Here is a 21824-nt window from a genome sequence, read left to right as displayed (position 1 = left end):
TCTGAAGGTTTCCCTTTATTGGGACTTCTTTCTGTTCCGTGTAATCCATGTTGTGAAATTTTCTTTCCTTCCATCATCTTTCGGTAGGATTGTAGAACACAGCGCATTGCACACACTTCTTAGTAGCTGAAAGGCTTTCATGTACATGGTACATGTCATACCTCTGTGGTACCCTGAGACTTTGTATTCTAAAGAGTAGACAGCAATTGAATTATTGAGCTACTTTTCACATGGCGGCTGTTCTGCATAGACTTAAACTTTTGCTAGATTTTCAAGCTGTACCTGCTCACTGTTTTTGATGACTAGAGTGTGAATATATTTCCATGGCAGTTGTGAACTGAATGTGTCCTGAGGCCATTTTGACCCACTTCTCTTTTTTGCACCAAATAGCATGTTACCCTCATTTAAGATTCGGTTTGCAGTTTTGTGCCACAGTAGAGATTAACAGATGCGGGGTTTGTGACAAGAGTAACAAAATATGTTGTTTCTTTGATGCCCTAAATCCAATTTTGAGTCCGTCATAGTGGACGCCGTTTGTAATTTGAAGCAAGATTGGTGGGAGGAAATTTTGTGATCACCAACTGCCGGGAATGGAAAATATCCTTCTCCTGCAGATGGTTCCTCCAAAGTTGATTGGACGCATGGTAAATCTTTCTCTAAAATGACCCAACACTGTGCTTTAACTCCACCCTTAGAAAATTCTCCACTAATGTGACAGCCAGTTCCTTCAGCAGCAGTTGACGGAGATCATGAGTTAAATACAGTTGAGGATGGCCATCCGGCTCCTCTTAGCTCATTCTTCCAGAAAGACCCTACAGTTTTCCCCCCACCCCCCCCCCCCCCCATCCCCCAATCAGTGCACCTAATTGTCAAATTATTAAAATATTTGACTCCATTACGCCACCTGAAAGTTCATTGCATATATTGGTGTGCATGCGTCTGCGTGCGTGCGTGTTCGCGCATGCATGTTTATAGAGGTTTTCTAAGCAGTCCTAAATTTGCTTTTTACTAGTTATGAACCTACGTCCCCTTGTCCTACTCTCTCCTGGTTTAGTTTAAAGTAACTTTTCTGAATTTCTCCCTGTTGGGAAGGCTAGTCTTCCTTCAGTGGCACAGCTGCAATTGGGAACGCATTGCTTGGGGAATTGTGGACTTGAATGTGCATCTTACATTACATTTAACAGCATAGTGCAGCTGAAATGTAGAGAGTAAGTGGTACTGTAGCCTGGAACTGCAAGTTCTTTTTATTCTATTTATTTAAAATAAATAAAATATATAAAGTAAATTAGTAATTGCGGATGAGAAACGGGAAGAAGAAGCTGGGGAGTGGGACTAACTTGATTGGTCTTCGAAAGAGCTGGCGCAGACTCTGGGCCCAATGGCCCCCTCCTATGCTGTACTATTCTATTCTACAGGAATGTCTAACCTCTCGTTCTAGGTGCGGTCCTTAAAATCTGAGGAACTCGGTCCAATCGCGCTTATGTTTCTTATTTTGCTGACTCATTTTAAAAAAAAATTAAAAAAATACAAGCTGAAGTTTCACTTGTATTAAAATGTTCCTGTGCCATTGATGGAAAACTCCTGACTCAACATCACTGCATTGGCTTGACACAAAATTGTATTTCTCCCCCCCCCCCCCCCCCCCCCACTCCTTTTTCAACTTGAAAGAAACGGCAGCAAAGATGTATCATGCCAAGCGGTTGGTTTGTCACAGGACAGCATATGGGACAGTGTGGAGATGATTTCATTAGTACATTCCAATTTTGAAGGCACTATGCCACCTGCAAGCCTCATTAAATGGAATTAAATCTGAAATAAATTTAGCAGCCTCAACACATGGAGAGAAATGCATGCATGTTCTTTCTGTTAATGTGCTCCTGTCAATGCCTTTTATCTAAAATCAAATGCTAATTATCATTTAACATTGGTGGTTTTCAGTGACTCATATATTTTATTAAATATAGACACTAGAAGGTGCTAATGGGGAAGTGTCCTGGGTGAGATAGAGCTCAGCAGTGTGAGGCAGCCAGTTTTGCAAGACTAGTTAAAGTTGAAGCACTCAGATTTAATGACATTGGTCTCCTGTTCCTATAATCCATTCAGCCCCTCAAGCCTGTCCCACCATTCATGGCTGATGCATATCTTAACTTTATCTATCCGCCTTGGTTCCGTAACCTTAATACCCTTGCCCACCAAAACGCAATCGGCTTTGACATTTTCAATTGAACCCCAGCCTCTCGAGCTTTTTGGAGGAAGAGCGTTTCAGCTTTCTACTAGCCTTCGTCGTCGTCTTCTTCTCCTTCTCCACCTCCACCTCCAGTTCTCAGGTGACTGATGAGTCCAATGCGGGACCTACAGTCTCTGTCACAGGTGGGGCAGATGGTGGTTGAAGGGGGCAGGTGGGTGGGGTGCTCGGGTTGACGTGCGCTGCTTGTGCTTGGCTTCTGCTTGCTCCCGGCGAAGAGACTCGAGGTATTCGGCGCCTTCCCGGATGCTTCTCCTCCACTTTGTGCGGTCTTGGGCCAGGGATTCCCAGGTGTCAGTGGGAATGTTACACTTTTTCAAGGAGGGTGTCCTTGAAGCGTTTCCTCTGCCCACCTGGGGCTCTCTTGCCGTGTCGGAGCTCCGAGTAGAGCGCTTGTTTTGGGAGTCGAGTCTCTGGCATGTGGACGGTGTGACCCGTCTGTCGGAGCTGATCAAGCGTGGTCAAAGCTTTGTGTGAAGAAGTGCTTTCTGACATCAGCCCTGAATGGCCTGGCTCTGATTTTAAGGTTATGCCCCCTTGTGGACTGCCCCCAGAGGAAATGATTACAGACTCTCACTGTAGTCTTCAAGAATTTCTGTGACCATGTTCATGTAATTTAAGTGCCAATGGTCGAAAAGAAATCTGCAAAAATATGTCCAGGTTATTCTTTGTAAAGGATTTTTTAATGTCGTTTTTTATTGGCGCAGAATACTGGCAGCATGATTCATTCTTGAAGCATCTCTGTTATGCTGTTTCCAGCACAGATACTTTATCTTTATTGATAGGTTTATGCCTTTTTCCCCCCAAGTGTACCAGTGTTCATTTTCCTAATCCTTACACCACACATGTACAATGATGGAGTTGAGCCTTGCAGATTTCCGCTCCATTTATCCCCATATTGACAGCGTCAGCCGCGACTCAGTGGGTAGCACTCTTGCCTACGAGTCCAAAGGCCACGGGTTCAAGTCTCGCGCCAGAGACTTGAGCATATATTCCAGGCTGACACTTCAGGGAATGCTGCACTGTCGGAGGTTCCGTCTTTCAGGTGAGACGTTTAATCACGATCCCATCTGCCCTCTTGGGTGAACGTAAAAAATCCCATGGCACTATTCGAAGAGGAACAGGGGAATTCTCCTGGTGTCCCAGCCGATATTTATTCTTCAACTAACATCACCAAAACAGATTATCTGGTCATTATCTCATTGTTGTTTGAGATACGAATCGGCTGCTGCATTTCCCTACATTACAACAGTGACAACACTTCAAAAGTACTTAATTGGGTGTGAAGTGCTTTAGGACACCCTGAGGATGTTAAAGGCGCTATATAAATGCAAGTTATTTCCTTCCCTTTATCTGCTCCAATCAAAATACTAAAAAGTTGTAGGAACCTTAATTAACTCTTGAAATGAAATGCCTTCTAACTCTTCAAGAGTTGAATTTGAATCTGTTTTTAAACTCAAGCTTTTTATTCTAACACACATGTTAAAGTGATTTTCTGTGACCTTACACTAACAAAGCAGCAGTACTGTGAATGTAAGCCTGAGGCATGGGGTATACCATGAGACTAATGAATAATCTATATTGAATATGACCAGACTTTCACTTCTGGGACCTGGATTCCAATTCAGCCCAAGCCGATGGGATGAAATCTCTTCTGTCTGCTAGAGGTTTGGCAGTCCCCGTTCACTACTTCATGGCTTCGGCCTACCAGAGAAGACTGGGCCTCAGTTGGCACTAATTACCACTGAAGTAACAGGTGTCAGCTGTGGCTCAGTCCAAAAAAGCACTCTCCCTCCTCGAGTGGGATTTGAACCCACAACCTCCTGACTCGCAGACCATAATCCAGGCGGAAACTCCAGTGCAGGGCTGAGGGAGTGCTGCACTGCCGGAGGTGCCGTCTTTGGGATGAGACGTAAAACCGAGGCCCCGTCTGCTCTCTCAAGTAGAAGATCCCATGGCACTATTTTGAAGAAGAGCGGGGAAGTTCTCTCTGCTATCCTGGCCAATATTTTTCCCTCAACCAACATCACCAAAGCGGATGATCTGGTCATTATCACATTGTTGTTTGTGGGAGCTTGCTGTGTGCAAAATTGGCTTGAATTACCAATGTCACTGTGGGAAATGGAAAATGTCACTGTGAGCAGGACTATTTATGTTGGCGTTCAAGTACATTGTTGGAGCAGAGTGGAGGAAGCTTCACTCTGCATCTCAATGTGCTTTGCCTGACCTGGGAGTACTGAAATGCCTGAAATGGAAAATTTTCCACACAACAGCAGCTTGCATTTATATAGCGCCTTTATTGTAGCAAAACGCCACAGGCGCATTCTCAAACAAAATTTGACACCGAGCCACATGCGATATTAGGATAGGTGACTAAAAGCTTAGTCAGAGATCGCTTTTAAGACTTTCCTTAAAACCTGAGGGTGAGGTGCAGAGGTGGAGAGATTTAGGAAGGGAATTCCAGAGCTTAGGGCCCAGGCAGCTGGAGGAGCGATGAAAATCGGGGATTGCCAAGAGGCCAGAATTGGAGGAGTGCATAGATCTCGACGGGTTGAAGGGCTGGAAGAGGTTACAGAGATAGGGAGGGGCCAGGCCGTGGAGGGATTTGAACATGAGGGTGAGAATTTTAAAATCGAGGCATTGCCGGACCGGGGTCCTGAACGGGGTGAATGGGACTTGGTGCAAATTAGGATACGCACCACAGCACTGATCACCTTCGCCCTGATGTGGACAGTGTTCACACAAAGCAATGTGACTGAGTTGGTCAGATATCACTGATGCGCTATCAATTACTCATAAAAGACTGAGAGTTAGAAGAGTAACTAAAGGCTTTTATTAACAACAGAATGGAGGTCTGCCTCGAGTGGTCGACCGGTCCAGGATACAAGGGCTGGGGAGCAGTCACCTTTATACAAGGACCTGTGGGAGGAGTCAGCCGAGGCATGTCCAGGCATGTACACAGTGGAATACAAACAGGACAAACAGGAATACAAACAGTGGTTTACCACATTCACCCCTTGTTTAAAATTGAGTCCGGCGGGGTGAAGTGTATTAAAAGTTAGTGTATTGGAGTCTCTCCGGAGGTCTTGTCTGCCGCTGTGATCGGCGTGGCGACGGCAGGGGTAGTGAAGCTTCTGGCGTCGAGTCCAGCGTAGGCTGTGGCACAGGCGTGTCGTCCTCGTAGATGTCGAGCGGGTCGCGGGGCCCAGGCCTGCCGTCTGCTGGGGCTGGATATCGGATCGTGGGGGGGGGGTGGTAGTGGGTAGTGGGTTACTGTGGTCCCTGAGGGTGCAAGGTCTCTTATGGAGACTGTGTCCTCCCGCCCGTCCGGGTATGCGATGTAAGCATACTGGGGGTTGGCGTGGAGGAGGTCGACCCTCTCGACCAGGGGGTCCGTTTTATGGGTCCTCACGTGTCTTCTCAGTAGGACCGGCCCTGGGGACGTCAGCCATGGCGGTAGCGACGTCCCTGATGTGGACTTCCTTGGGAAGACAAACATTTTCTCATGAGGGGTGGCGTTAGTGGCAGTGCAGAGCAGTGACCGAATAGAGTGGAGCGCATCGGGGAGCACATCCTGCCAGCGGGAGGTTGGAAGGCCCCTAGACTTTAAGGCTAGCAGGACGGCCTTCCAAACTGTCGCATTTTCTCTTTCCACCTGTCCGTTCCCCCGGGGGTTGTAACTGGTGGTCCTGCTTGTGGCAATACCCCTAGTTAGCAGGTACTGACGGAGTTCGTCGCTCATAAACGATGAGCCCCGGTCGCTATGGATATAGCTGGGGAAGCCGAACAGGGTGAAGAGGTTGTTCAGACATTTAATGACCGTGGCACTGGTCATGTCCGGGCAGGGGAAGGCGAACGGGAAACGGGAGTACTCATCAATAATATTGAGGAAGTACACATTGCGGTCGGAGGAGGGGAGAGGCCCTTTAAAATCAACGCTCAGGCGCTCGAAGGGGCGAGTGGCTTTTATCAGGTGGGCCCTGTCTGGTCTATAAAAGTGTGGTTTGCACTCAGCGCAGACTTGGCAGTTCCTGGTCATGGTCCTGACCTCCTCAATAGAGTAAGGCAGGTTGCGGGCCTTGATGAGGTGGAAGAACCTGGTGACCCCCGGGTGGCAGAGGTCATTGTGGAGGACCCGTAGTCTATCGATCTGCGCGCTGGCGCAGGTGCCACGCGATAGCGCATCCGGGGGTTCATTTAGCTTCCCGGGCCGGTACAAGATCTCGTAGTTGTAGGTGGAAAGTTCGATTCTCCACCTCAAGATCTTGTCATTTTTGATTTTGCCCCTCTGCTTGTTGTTAAACATAAAAGCAACTGAACGCTGGTCAGTGAGCAGGGTAAATCGTTTTCCGGCCAGGTAGTGCCTCCAATGACGCACAGCCTCCACAATCGCCTGGGCCTCCTTCTCAATAGCGGAGTGTCTGGTCTCCGGGCCTTGGAGGGTTCGTGAAAAGAAGGCCACGGGTCTCCCCGCCTGATTGAGGGTAGCGGCCAGGGCAAAGTCGGACGCGTCGCTTTCCACCTGGAAGGGGATGGATTCGTCCACTGCGTGCATGGTGGCTTTGGCAATGTCCTCCTTGATACGGTGGAAGGCTAAGCGGGCCTCTGCCGTCAAGGGAAAAGAGGTGGACTTGATCAGCGGACGGGCCTTGTCCGCATAGTAGGGGACCCACTGGGCGTAATAGGAGAAAAACCCAAGGCACCTCTTCAGGGCCTTGAGGCAGTGGGGCAGTGGAAGTTCCATAAGGGGACGCATCCGGTCGGGGTCGGGGCCGATGACTCCGTGTTCCACAACACAGCCAAGGATGGCGAGGCGGTTTGTGTGGAATATGCACTTCTCCTTGTTATATGTCAGGTTTAGGAGTTGGGCGGTGCGGAGGAATTTTTCGAGGTTTGCGTCATGGTCCTGCAAGTCACGGCCGCAGATGGTCACATTGTCCAGATATGGGAAAGTGACCTGCAACGCATTTTGATCTACCATCCGGTCCATCTCCCTTTGGAAGATGGAGACCCCGTTGGTGACGCCAAAGGGAACCCTAAGGAAGTGATAGAGGCGGCCGTTTGCCTCAAAGGCAGTGTACTGGCGGTCCTCAGGGCGGATGGGGAGCTGGTGGTACGCTGATTTCAGGTCAATGGTCGAGAAGACGCGGTACTGCGCGATCTGGTTGACCATATCAGCTATACGGGGGAGTGGGTAGGCGTCCAGCAGGGTGTAGCGATTTATTGTCTGGCTGTAGTCGATGACCAGGCGCTGCTTCTCGCCGGTCTTAACGACCACAACCTGGGCTCGCCAGGGGCTGGTGCTGCCCTCAATAATCCCTTCTTTCAGGAGCCGCTCCACTTCGGTTTTAATGAAAACCCTGTCCCCGGCACTGTATCGCCTGCTCTTTGTGGCGATGGGCTTACAGTCGGGGGTGAGGTTAGCAAACAGTGGTGGGGGGGTGACTCTGAGTGTGGAGAGGTTGCACCTGGTGCGCGGCGGGCAATTTGGAAGCTGCTGGCTGCGGACTGTGAGTGGGGGTAGGGGTCCACCGTACGCCATCGTAACACTTTTAAGGTGGCACTGAAAATCTAACCCCAGCAGGACGGCAGCGCAGAGGTCAGGCAGGACCAGAAGTTTAAAATGATCGTACACGGTCCCGTCTACTACGAGTGTCACCACGCAGTAGCCGCCGATGTCCGCCGACTGGGACTCGGAGGCCATAGAAATCCGCTGTTGCGCAGGCAGGACTGGGAGAGAGCAACGCCGCACCGTGTCGGGGTGGATGAAGCTCTCCGTGCTCCCAGAGTCAAAAAGGCAGATTGTATCGTGACCATTTACCTTAATGTCCATTGTGGAACTGGCCAGTTGGTGCGGTCTCGCTTGGTCCAGTGTAACGGATGCCAGCGTAGGGGTCGGTGTGTCGCTGCGGGTATCAGATGAGGCGGTGTCGGGGGCCTGCTGCGTCCCGGCTGTCGTCCAAGATGGCGGCGTCCATGATCCCCATGTGGCTGGAGGCGTCCAAAATGGCTGCTGTACCGGTGATTCGCACACGGCCGGGGAGATCCAAAATGGCGGCCCGCATGGCCCACACGCGGCGCTGCTGGGGTTCGGGGTGGCTTTGGCCCTGCAGACGCTAGCGTAGTGTCCCTTCTTCCCGCAGCCCGAGCAGATCGCGTTTTTCGCCGGGCAGCGCGCTCTGGGGTGTTTTGCCTGGCCACAGAAGTAGCATTTCTGGCCTTGGGACACTGCTGCGGTAGTTGGGCCGTTGTTGGGGTGTGGCTGGGGTGGCACGGCGCTATGAGGCGGTCCTACCGTGTCCCAGGCTGTCATTCCCCGCGGCGTCCACGGTGCAGAGGAGTAGGCATCCATGCCCTGGTAGGCTGCATCCAACGATAGTGCGAGTTCAGAGGCCTTGTTGAGGTCGAGGTTGCTCTGCTCCAACAGTCGCTGTCGTGTGTAATTGGATCTGTGGCCCGCTACAAAAGCGTCCCGGATAAGTTCCTCTGTGTACACGGCGGCCTTTACATCCTTACAACCACAGGCCCGGCCAAGCACAGACAGTGCCTGAAGGTATTCCACGGTCGATTCCCCAGGTTGTTGTTTACGACTCCCCAGGAGGTGCCTGGCGTACACTTCGTTCACTGGGCGCGTGTACTGGTCCTTGAGGAGCTTGATAGCATCCGCGTACGAGGTCGCGTCTTGGATGACCGAGTACACTCGGTGGTTCACTTTGGAGGTCAGGACATCCAGTTTGTCCTCGTCCGATTTGATTGCTTCGGAGGCGGTCAGGAATTTTTCGAAACACTTAAGCCAGTGAGTAAACTTGGTGGATGAGTCCGCCTCCCGATGATCTAAGTCCAGGCATGCTGGTGTGAGGATCTTCTCCATTATAAAAATGTTGTTAATAAAATTGATGCGCTATCAATTACTCATAAAAGACTGAGAGTTAGAAGAGTAACTAAAGGCTTTTATTAACAACAGAATGGAGGTCTGCCTCGAGTGGTCGACCGGTCCAGGATACAAGGGCTGGGGAGCAGTCACCTTTATACTAGGACCTGTGGGAGGAGTCAGCCGAGGCATGTCCAGGCATGTACACAGTGGAATACAAACAGGACAAACAGGAATACAAACAGTGGTTTACCACAATCACATTGTAGCTACCTGCTCTGTCTGGCAGTGGCGTCATTGTTCACTGGGACTTTTATGGTACTGAAGTTAAATTCTGTGACGGGCAATATGTGTGTGTGTGTGTGTTTTTTTTTTTATCTCCCACTAACCTCTCTCGAACGTTGTGCTTCATGAGACTCCAAACACACACTCGCACTTTGCTCAAGTGACCACTCTTCATGCACAGGTCTAGATGCCGAGTGTTGGCATGTTTTTTAACTGACCATGCGCAAGGGTATCGCAGCCGAAGCTGATCCTGCCACGTATTGCTGGAGCAGGGACCCTGGCTGATTTTTGTTTTTTCTCCTCCTTGGGGGGCCCCCCCACCCCCCCCCCCCCAAATGCTCCCTCCCAAGTACTGAGGCCGGTTGCAACAATAGGAATATAGGAACACTGGGAGGCCATTTAGCCCCTTGAGCTTATTCCGCCATTCAATGAGATCATGGCTAATCTGTGACCTAATGACAGAGATTGATAGATTTTTGAATATTAAGGGAATCAAGGGATATGGGAATAGTTCAGGAAAGTGGAGATGAGGTAGAAGATCAGCCATGATCTTATTGAATGGCGGAGCAGGCTTGAAGGGCCAAATGACTGACTCCTGCTCCTATTTCTTATGTTCTTATACCTGCCTTTGCCCCATATCCCTTAATACCTTTGGTTAACAAAAATCTATCACACTCTGATTTAGAATGAACAATTGCTGTTTGCAGAAGATTTTTCCCAAACTTCTACCACCCTTTGTGTGTAGAAGTGTTTCCTAACTTCACTCCTGGAAGGCCTGGCTCTAACTTTTAGGCTGTGTCCCCTGGTCCCCAACCAGCGTAAATAGTTTCTCTCTATCTACCCTATGAGGTCCCCTTAATATCTTGAACACCGAGTGCCACAATGGCTGCCTCGGCATCAGATAACGCTGCACAGAGTGGGGATTGAACCTTGGGACCCTCCCGCCGTGCTAGGCTGAGAGTCCCACAAGGGTGGGGGTGCGGGGGGCGCCATTATGGAGCTCGATACTTTTATTTGAAAAATAAAAATGGAGTTACCGGATGATTACAATATGTGGAAGATTTCACCGCTTACGTAGATAAAAGTAAAACTATGTGCCCCTCTCGGGATAGTTTGACAGATGAATATGCACAGCTGAATATATGTCCTGGCAAGTATTCATTGAGTGTGTCAATGCATTGATAAATGGCTCACGCTTGCCTGAGAATGATTATACATTGATCTCTCTTCAGCGCACTCCACTGTGCACTCAACAGAAGAAGCATCTGTATGTGTGTATGACTGTTGTCAATGAAATCTAGTTTTACCATAAATACAGATGTATCCCCCCCCCACCACTCCAGGAATATTGTGTGTAAATTAAAAGTGCAAATGTCAGCAAAAAAGCATATCCATTTCCACTGTCAAAGGATCTTGGAGCATGAAAGTTGTTTTATATTCGTATATACAGAATTCTATCAAACGTGCTTTCAATTGTAACATTTACATTGGTTCCACTCCACAGCCGTCACCATTAACATTACAGAGCCAGAAGCATGAAATAATGAGCACTAGTGAAAAGTTTTATGAATATTATAAAAATGGAGGACCGGGAAAGGGACCATTGGGTCAGTTTAAGAACGTAAGAAATAGGAGCAGGAGTCGGCCATTCGGCCCCTCGAGCCTGCTCCGCAGTTCAATAAGATCATGGCTGATCTGATCTTGCCATAAACTCCACTTTCCTGCCTGCTCCCTATAGCCCTTGATTCCCCTGTTTTTCAAAAATCTGTCTATCTCTACCTTGAATATATTCAATGACCCAGCCTCCACAGCGCTCTGGGGTAGAGAATTCCAAAGATTCACGACCCTCTGAGAAGAAATTCTTCCTCCTCACCTGTTTTAAATGGGCAACTCCTTATTTTGAAACTATGCCCCCTAGTTCTAGACTCCCCCACGAGGGGAAACATCCTCTCGGCATCTACCCTGTCAAGCCCCCTCAGAATCTTTTATGTTTCAATAAGATCCCCTATCATTCTTCTGAACTCCAAAGCTCAACCTTTCCTCATGAGACGACCCCTTCTACTCCAGAATCAACCTAGTGAACCTTCTCTGAACTGCCTCCAACGCAAGTATACTCCTCCTTAAATAAGGAGACCAAAACTGCATGCAGTACTCCAGGTGTGGTCTCATGAAGCTCATTCCTGTTGTACCCTAATGCTCCTATCTTCGCATTCAACTGCGTTTTAAATATACTGACAGTTTTTGCCTCTATTACCCTACCTGGCAGATTATTCCAAACATTTATCACTGCATGAGGAAGTTTTTCCTACTATCTAGGAAGTAGGAATTTACTTCTTGCTAATTTAAATGTTATATGCTCTGTGCCTACTTTCCTGACTGACATTTTAATAATATTCTGTGTTGTCTATTCCATTTAATATTTTACATATCGCAATGACTCCCCCTGCACTGTACTAGCTTTTTTCTACCAATGCAGCGTTTAAGCTTCTCTAATCTTTCTTCGCGTAGTTCATCCCCATTACTGTTCATCAAAATCATTCTCCTTGATCTCTGCGCTGTACAACAGAGGGGAGCAAGTGAAAGGGGTATAGAGCGCATTGATTGGCGACTCCTGTGACCTCGAAGGAAACCAGTGTGGCGCACGTGAGCAGCAGGAGCTTGTTGGACTTTTGGATTAACACCTACTCCTCTACCCAGGTTTTCCAGATCATTGGAAACAAAACATCAGTTGAAAGTCAGTAATGTATTGCTGTGAGGCAAGGTGCAGCTGTGAAACCATTTAGCGCCACATACATAACTCAAAATATAGATTTCGCTTCTTGCACATTTTGCTTATCAGTGGGTATGAGTTATTTTCTGGCCTGGAAGGGAAACTGATAACTAATTGGAGCAAATCCAGATGTGGTGACATTCCAGTTTAACCTCTGTAGTCTATAATGGAATTCTTTCCCTATAACATGGAATGGAACAGTCATCTTTTAAGTGGTTCTAAAGTATTTGTATATTGCTTTCATCCTGGTGTTAGTTATGAAAATGAATACTTTGTGTTTTTGTTTAGCATCATGAGACTTTGTATTATTAACCACAGCCATTTAGTGGGGGTGGAGTCTTGTGAAAGATCATTGTTCACACTTTGTACATTACAATTAATCGGAGAGCTTGTGGCATCACTTTGCGTTGTCTGTATCCTATTACATAGAATGTACAGCACAGAAACAGGCCATTTGGCCCAAGTGGTCCATGTTTGTGCTCCACTTGAATCTCCTCCAACCCCTCTTCATCGACCCCTATCAGCTTAGCCTTCTATTCCTTTCCCCCTCATGCGTTTATCCAGTTTCCCCTAAATACATCTATGCTATTTGCCTCAACTATTTCTTGTGGTAGCGAGTTCCACATTGTTACCACTCTTTGGGTAACGAACTTTGATCACAGATTTGAAAGAGAAATTATGATAAGTGGTCCTTTTAAGCAGTGTACAGGGAACTTTGCTATCTGGCACCGACGGGACCGAGCTGTTGCCGTCCCATTAAAACTGCCGGACAAACCAGCGCTAATGTTGAAACATACGGAGATTTTGAGCTCTGTATCTGGCAACAAACCCTCAACAGCTTCTGAACAGTCGGCCGTACCTTGCAAACGTCTCTGTAGCTTAGCAACAGCTTCAGCGAGACCTTGCAGAGCCTGACTGATGGGGAAAAAAAAGCAACGAAAAGAAAAAAAACCTAACGAAACGGCTCCTGATTTTTGCCGGTGGCTCGAGCATTCCGGACAGTTAACCTCTGGATAAACCAAAGTTTCCTGTAGTTCCATGTTGACGTCTCTCTGCTTCAGCCTTGACCTGTTGAGAAACATTTCTTTGCAATTGGTCATTCCTGTCTGTTCTAGGATTGTAGGATGTTATCCATTTTCAGAGGTCCTGGTTTCAGGCTGCAAAGGACCACCTGGCAACTGTTTAAACTTGGGTTCACATTGGATTGTAGTTATACTGCACTTAGTCCCACATTGCTTGGGCTTTGAACTGTCTCCTGGAGTTGATCCCGAACCTCTTGGCTTCAAAACAGTTGAGTGACACATCACCACCTAAATCACATGTTACCTATCCACTTTCCTGTCTATATGCATTCCCGCAACTGCTTGACAGGGATGTGCTAATAGTACTAACCCGAAGGTCTACCACCATCCCAGTGGCACAACACTCCGCACTGCTTTCACTAAGATCAATTGGCGTTTTTCGCCGTTCACTATCGGCGATGCTTATGTAAAGAATACATTTACAATTTCGATATAGTGAATATTGCAAATATTCCCACGCCTGAATCAAGAATTGATTTATTGGTGGTCCCAAATCAAACTTCACTGCTCTCCCCTTCGCCACACCCCAAAACACGTGTGTCCCACAAAACTGATGAGACTCGATCGAGTCAAATAAAACTAGAGCATGCATTGATGAAAGGCTTGTGCTCACTGCCTGGAATGACATCTTGCTTTTTTTCTACCCTCTTCCTTTATGTTTGTAAATCAATGAATGAAATACCACGTGAAGAGCAGTGAACGTTCCTTCTCCTCCCCTGGCCAAATAAAACATTCAAGCATAGATCAAACATTAATCCCGTTTCACAGCACTGTCGTGATATTTATATCTGAATAAACACAGGCAGCTCTGGAGAGCAACTTTTATATATGCCCAGCATTTTTCTCTGTTGCATTTTTTTTTAAGAAGATAAAAACCCTCTTAATTTGGCGATGTGCATTCTCCAGTTCACAGTATTCTCAAAAAATTAAAACCACAAATGTTGATGAAATCTCTTCAGCCACCCAGTACTTTTTTCAAAGGCATTCGTTCACGTGCCTATATTTGCTGATTATTTTTTTCTCATCTCTCTCTACTGAGGCTATAGTTCAAAATGTTTTTGTGGTTGAGAGCGCCCACCTGCATGTTGCGTTTAATATGTTGGTGTTTTTGTATATATTGTAAGTTTGGTTTTAATTTCCCAAATGGCACCGTCTAGACCTGATAAAAAGGTGCTATTAATTTTATTGTCGGTCTGTCTGCCATTATTTATCTTGGTTTTCCTTTAAACGTCACCGAATCAAAAAATGAATGACTTCCTACTACTGGAAATTGTTTACACAGTTCATACTTTTTTTCTCTCCTACTCCTCCCCTCTCCCCAGTTTGCAGTAAAATAACATGACCAAGAGCTGTGGTATTTGGAATTATAATTAAACATCAGAAATACACAACATCGTTCAAGGAATTGATTAGTGTTATGTCGCTTTAATCCACGGAAGCTGCTTTCAGATGCAGTAACTTGCTGTTATTTTCATACAAATTCCTATGAAGCTCCTGCAATTGTTTGTCAGCGGTGCAGCAAACCTTGAGGTTGGTTCCATCTAATCCCAAGAAAAGGAAAGACTTGGATTTAAATAGCATCTTTCACAATCTCCGGATGGGACAAAGCGCTTTACAGCCAATGAAATGCTTTTGAAGTGTAGTCACTGTTGTAATGTCGGGAAACGTGGCAGCCAATTTGCTAACAGCAAGCTTGCGCAAACATTTACCTAATTTCTTTGCTCTTTTTGGTACCCTCCACTGTGGTCCTTCGTCCTTCACCGAAGTTTCTCACTAAAAAGAAGTACCCTTTGGCTGGCCTGATCAAAGCTGCTGCTCATCTTACTTGTAAGAGGGAGGGTTCCTAAAGATGTAGCCTTTAGCGGTCATTACTCATTGCGTTTTCTAGTTTACTCAGGTGATTGGTTTATATGAAACCTCTCCCAACGATGACCAAATGTCTGAATTTTTTTTCTGGGTTCAGGCAAGTGGGATGTGCCCCGTGGACACGTGCTGTGTTAAAGGCGCTATATAAATGCAAGTTCCTTTTACGGGGAGAGTGAGGCCACTCCATATTGGGCAAGCAGAAATTCTATTGGGTGTACTTGGGTTCAGAGTTCAGAGACTTGTTGGACACCTAACTGCCTTGACAAAAAACCTTTTTGTTCTACCAGTTTTTTTTTTGTGCTTGAGGTAATATGGGGCTGGCTATATACATAATTAGATATAGAATAAAGCTTTCTCACTTTTGTCCTAATAATATGCCTTGGCCCTACCATCAGCAGCTATTGCATCACTGAGTTTTTCCACTTACCAGCTATCATCTTGGCTTCTCTAAGGTGGAAGTGCTGTAAGGTAAATGAGGTGGCACCTTTGCCTCCAGGGATGCCAAGATTCACCAATGGAGCTGGGTTTCACCAGCTCCTCCAAAGGTAGCACAACCCAAGGTAGCAAGATTAACAGTGCTGCCAGCATATATCTCATGGATGCATTCATTAAGGTTTTCTGTTAAAGTTCATCCACCGCAAAGAAAACATCAGAACTGAAAGAAAGAAAACTTGCATTTATATAGCGTCTTTCACAACCTCCGAACAGTCCAAAGCGCTAAAAAGCCAATGAAGTACTTTGGAAGTGCAGTCACTAATTTAGGAAGCACGGCAGCCAATTTGCATACAGCAAGGTCCCACAATGTGGAACAGCAAGGTGATGATGACTAGATGAGCTGTTTTAGTGATGTTGGTTGAGGACACTAGTATTGGCCAGGATAGCAGGAAGATCTCCCTGCTCTTCTTCGAAATAGTGCCTTGTGATCTTGTACGTCCATCTGAGCGGGCAGGGGGAGATTCAGTTTAACGACTCATCCGAAAGATGGTACCTCTCAGTGGAGCACTCCCTTAGTACTGCACCGAAGTGTCAGCCTAGATTTTTGTTCTCAAGTCTCTGGAGTGAGACTTCCACTGAGTCACGACTGACGCGTACAATGCATTTTTTTGAAGTTTTGAATTTATAGCCTGAATTCTTCCAGCAGCAAGAGCTGGTATTTCGATCAGTGCGTATCTAGATTTATTATCAGCATTTTCTTCTAAATCTTAACGTATCTACATCCATTCATGTCCTGGGGAGTGGAAGACAGTTGCTGGGCTGCCTGTGTCTTTAAGAAGCTTGTCTTGATGCAAACACTTAATAGAACGTTGTTACAGAAATTAGTGTCTTACATAGAACAGCAAAGGGAAACATTTAAAACGGTGTTCAACAGAGTGCAGGAAAAATATATTCTGCTAACACGAAAGAACAAACTAAACAATAATGAGACTCCATGGATGAATAAAGTTGTAAGGGAACAATTGAGGGTAAGGAAAGAGGCATATATTAAGTACATAGACAGCAGGGGAGTGCATGATAAGGGTGAATACGAAAAGATTAGGAGAGAATTCAAAAAAACAATTAGGGAGGCAAAGAGGAACTATGAAATTAAATCATCAAGGAACATAAAACAAAATAGTAAAATGTTTTATAGGCACATCAATAAAAAAAGGAAGGTTGGGATGGGAATAGGGCCATTAAGCAGTAGACAGGATAATACCACAGGTAATGATAGAGAGATGGCAGAAATATTAAAAAATTATTTTGCTTCAGTATTTACCAGTGAGATGGAACAGGCGGACATGACATTGGATGATGAGATTAGTAATAAGTGCATTTAAAATAAAAAAGGGGTTATATTAAATAAACTAATCAGACTCAGAGGATAAAGCCCCTGGTCCGGACGGATTGCATCCGCGCATTTTAAAAGAATCTAGGGAAGAGATAGCAGAGACATTACTACGCATATTTAATAATTCGTTAGAAAAAGGTGTAATACCAGAGGACTGGTGGATAGCTAACGTCATACCGATATTTAAGAAATGAGATAGAACATGTCATGGGAAATAGAAACACAGAAGATAGGAGCAGGAGTAAGCCATTCGGCCCCTCGAGCCTGTTCCGCCATTTAATGAGATCATGGCTGATCATCCAAATTCAGTACCCTGTCCCTGCTTTCTCCCCATATCCCTTTAGCCTTAAGAAATATAGAAATTATAGACCAGTCAGCTTAACGTCGGTGGAGGGAAAAATAATGGGATCCCTACTAAAGGAGAAAATCGAAGAATATTTGAAACCAAAAATATAAAAATGAATAGTCAGCATGGATTTCAAAAGGGAAGGTCTTGCTTGACCAACCTTATTGAATTTTTTGAAGAGGTAACAGAGAGAGTAGACTGGTAATGCTGTCGATGTAATTTATCTGGATTTTCAAAAGGCCTTCAATAAGTTACCACATAATAGACTGATGAACAAGGTCAGAGAGTGCGGAGCCAGGGGACAAGTAGCAGAATGGATTGCTGGCTGGCTTCAGGACAGAAAACGGAGAGTAGGGGTAAAGGGTAGCTATTCACAGTGGCAGAAGGTGGGTAGTGGCGTTCCACAAGGATCAGTGCTGGGACCGCTGCTGTTCACAATTTATATTAACGATTTAGACTGGAATCAAAAACACAATTTCTAAATTTGTGGATGACACCAAATTGGGGGGGGATAGTCAATACTGAGGAGGACTGCAACAAATTACAGGAAGACATTAATAAACTTGCAGAATGGGCATATAATTGGCAAATGAAGTTCAACACAGATAAATGTGAGGTATTACATTTTGGTAGGAAGAATAGGGAGGTCTCATCACTTGGAGGGTGCGAGTCTAGGTGGGGTAGAGGAACAAAGGGATCTCGGAGTACAAATACATAAATCACTAAAAGTTGCGACACAGGTTAGCAAGACCATAAAAAAAGGCAAACCAAGCGCTAGGGTTTATTTCTAGAGGGATAGAATTGAAAAGTAGGAAAGTTGTGCTAAACTTGTATCGAACCTTGGTTAGACCACACTTAGAATACTGCGTACCGTTCTGGTCACCATAGTATAAAAAGGATATAGAGGCACTGGAGAGGGTGCAGAGAAGATTTACAAGGGTGATACCAGAAATTCGAGGGTATACATATCGGGAAAGGATGAACAGGCTGGGTCTTTTTTTTTCTTGAAAAAAGAGGGCTGAGGGGGTGACCTAATAGAAGTCTTTAAAATTATGAAAGGTTTTGATAGAGTGGATACAGGGAAAGAGTGTTTCCACTTGTGGGGAAGAGCAAAACTGGAGGCCATATGTATAAGATAGTCACCAAGAAATCCAGTAGGGAATTCAGAAGAAACATCCTTACCCAGAGAGTGGTGAGAATGTGGAACTCGCTACCACAGGGAGTGGTTGAAGCGAATAGTATAGATGCATTTAAGGGGAGGCTAGACAAGCATATGAAGGAAAAGAGAATAGAGGGTTACATTGATAGATGAGGAAAGACAGGAGGAGGCTCGAGTGGAGCATAAACGCCAACATGGACTGGTTGGGCCGAATGGCCTGTTTCAGTGCCGTATATCCTATGTACACCTATGTAAACATAGTTTAATTATAATTAGTAAACAACATCTCAACAAGTTAAGGGCTCTTGATATTCAGGACAATTCATTTCAATGTAACTGCAGTTTAAAAATGCTCTTACTAAATGTGTGCAGTGAGCCCCTGCGCCATCCATTCCTCTAACTGCATCTTCCCCTACCACTTCAACCTGCCATTGGCGGTTGTCCAATCCGCTGCATGGGCCTCACTTTCTGGAATTCCCTTCCCAAACTCCTCGCCTCCCTCCCGCTCCTCCTTTTAAGACCCTCCTTTGAACCCTCCTCTTTGACCAAGCTTTTGGTCACCACCTAATTTTTCCTCCCATGGCTTTCTCCTGTTTTCCTGCGTGTTCTATGTTAAAGGGCATTATATAAATGCAAGTTGCCATCGTCATTGTCCTACAGGAGTCACCGCTGTCGCAACTAGCGTTGGCATCTAATGTCCCTTTGAAGAGTTGGAGAGTCTACATTCAGGAATTTTGGACCCAAGGGGAGTCCAGCTGGTATATAATTAAGCACAACTTGGTTTTAAGCTGTGGTGCAGAACCAATCAGTGTGTCTTTGGAAAAAATGTCATCATGCTAGTCTTTTATATCAGTAACCAGCATATTTATCTCATCTCCTTATTGCTGCGCCCTTCCAAAGCTGAGTACTGTTGCTACTGTGTGGATGCCTGTCCATTTTTGCCCCTCTGCATATTAAGTCTTGTCAACTGTTGGTGGCCGAAGCCCCTCAAGCAATGGGAAAAGCCATCTCAAAAAGTGTAACAAGGCATTTTTGCCAGCTGGCTTTAGCTCCATTATTGTTCTGCAAATTGTATTCTCAAAATAGGTGCTTCCCAAGCAACCCTTTGTAGAGAGCATTAAAGTAGCTACATTAAATAATGGTTCCAGGGAGACACTTCAGTGCAATCCTGAGGGATTGTTGCATTGTTGAAGGTGCTATCTTTTGGATGCTACATTAAACAGAGAATGCATCTGCCTGTTCAGGTGGACATATGAGATCGTGTGGCACTATTTGAAGAGGTGCTTGGCGTCTGGGCCAACACATCTCCCTCAACCAACCTTACCAAAAGAAAAAGATGAATCGGCCCATCTCATTTACAGTTTGTGGGACCTTGCTTTGTGCTGTTGCTGCGTTTGCTTGCCCAGCAATGGTGACTACTCGTCAAACGTAACTCATGAAGAGCTTTGGGACATACCACTGTTTAGATTTTACTGCTACGATGCTTCCATCTCAACAAACCTAATGCTTCCTGGTGTGTCCTTCAAACCAAAGCATCGCCTCCCTCCTGTTAGGTCAGTGCAGGGCTCCGAGCATCATCTGGTAGGCTCATCCTAGCCTTGAACTCTCGCCATTTCCACAGGAACACACCATTGTTGTCTTCCCCTTGTGTCTTTTCCTTCTGGGTCAAAAATGATTAAAGTGTGTAAGTTGTACTAATATAAACTAAGAGAAGGTTCACGTGACAGGTTCCCTGACGTTATTGATGTCAAAACACCTCGGACACCAGCTCCTGTAGCTTCTTTCAGTACCACACCATTACCACCACCCCACATCCAACCTGGAATGCAGCCTCGTGGTGTTGCTTTCAAAGACTGAAGACCCAAATGTGTGGATAAATTGTTTGTCAGCCTTTCTAGGCATTAGAAGGACATTAGCTAGCATCATGATGACAATACGAAGTGCAGCTGTTTCTCACAGATTGACTTCAACCGCTAGCTGTAAATGTAGCTGGTATGAGTGCATTTTATAATTTTTTTTATGTTGTAGAAGAAGATCGTGATGGTTTACCTTCTGATAAAATATATATTTTTTAAAAACTGCATTGCAATGAAATGCTTCTTCCACAGTGTTTAAAATTGATCCCAGACAGCTGGCTGGAGGCCAGTAACAGCATGTACCCTTTGAAGTGCGGTCCAACTGGAGATGAATTTTTATTTATAACTTGTGTTTGAGGTAACTTGACACAGCAGAGCTGAAAGTTGTAGCAGGTGCTAGCACTGTGTTGAGATCCCCATTTCACATATTGACCGGGCTGCAAAAGAGTAATCTCTGCAGTCTGCTTCACTTCAACTACCAAGCATTTCATTTATAAATCTCCTTTCATTGAGGTTGGACGTCAAAGGACTTTTCTTTTCTTTAGCCTGGTGGTGGAAGAAAGTGTTTGAGGCACTTAATTGCTGTTTGCTTAATGTGCTGTGTTCAATTGGTCTCGACTGTGTGCCAGTCAAGCTCCCCCACCGCACCACCCTCCTTTTGTTCTGCATTATGGGCCTTGCTCCCAAGTTTCTCAAATGGCTTTAGTATTCCTGGCTGGAGAGGAGGGGGAAAATCAGCCAGGGTTCCTGCTGCTAATGGCTACTCAGTGATCCGCACTGGAAAGTGTATGTGGATATTGGGGAGGACCAGATTGGGCTTATCTGTGACATTCTGCACAAACCCAATCCTGTCTGTGTCCAACCTCCGCACATGTGCCCTTACAGCGGGAGCCGCTGGGTAACAATCAGAAGTGGGAACTCTTGATTTATTTCTTTTGCCCTTGCCTAATCCAAAGATGCTGAGGCCGATTTGTAATTCTCTAATCCCTGCCCTAGCTCCGAGCCAGCTCAGCACAAACTGGGGATTGAAGTTGAAAGATTGCTGTTCTGTAAGGCTCAAGCTACTTGCTGTCTTCACCGGTTCAGCTGTCAGAGGAGCCAAAATAAGTGATTTTAGCATAAATGTCAGACAGGAAATAATTCAACACCATAAAGCCCCAAATCCACCCAAAACTTGAATACTGCTCCAATTTCTGGGAGGCACGCCATCAGCTCGTTCACCCTCGTATTTGTCTGATAGGCGGTCACTGTCTTTCCTCTCGCCTTTATCACAGTCCTTTCTTGACTCTGACTTATTACGTAATACTGCTTTGGTGATTGCTTCTTTGAACTTTATCCCCCCCCAAGCTCCAGCTGTGTGATCTTGCTCCTCTCTGCAACCTAATTGCCCCATCTCCTATTCTAATGAGTTGTTTCCCAGGACCCCCAAACTGTGGACCCCCTCAGTCTTTACTTCCTCCTACAATCTGCTGGATTTTTTTTTTAAGGTTGGCTTTACTGGCATCTGTGCAAAGAA

General features: G+C 45.9%; 1 protein-coding gene across 2 annotated transcripts in view; it reads left to right on the top strand.

The window, feature by feature from the left end:
• Positions 1–21824, top strand: part of uvrag (UV radiation resistance associated gene) — a 313672-nt gene that overhangs the window by 252648 nt on the left and 39200 nt on the right. The window lies entirely within an intron of this gene.

Source organism: Somniosus microcephalus, chromosome 10 (assembly GCF_052327205.1).
Source record: "Somniosus microcephalus isolate GS21.2 chromosome 10, FLI_Smic_1.0, whole genome shotgun sequence".
NCBI lineage: Eukaryota > Metazoa > Chordata > Chondrichthyes > Squaliformes > Somniosidae > Somniosus > Somniosus microcephalus.
The sequence above is the reverse complement of the archived record's forward strand: the minus strand, read 5'-3'. Positions and strand labels throughout refer to the sequence as shown.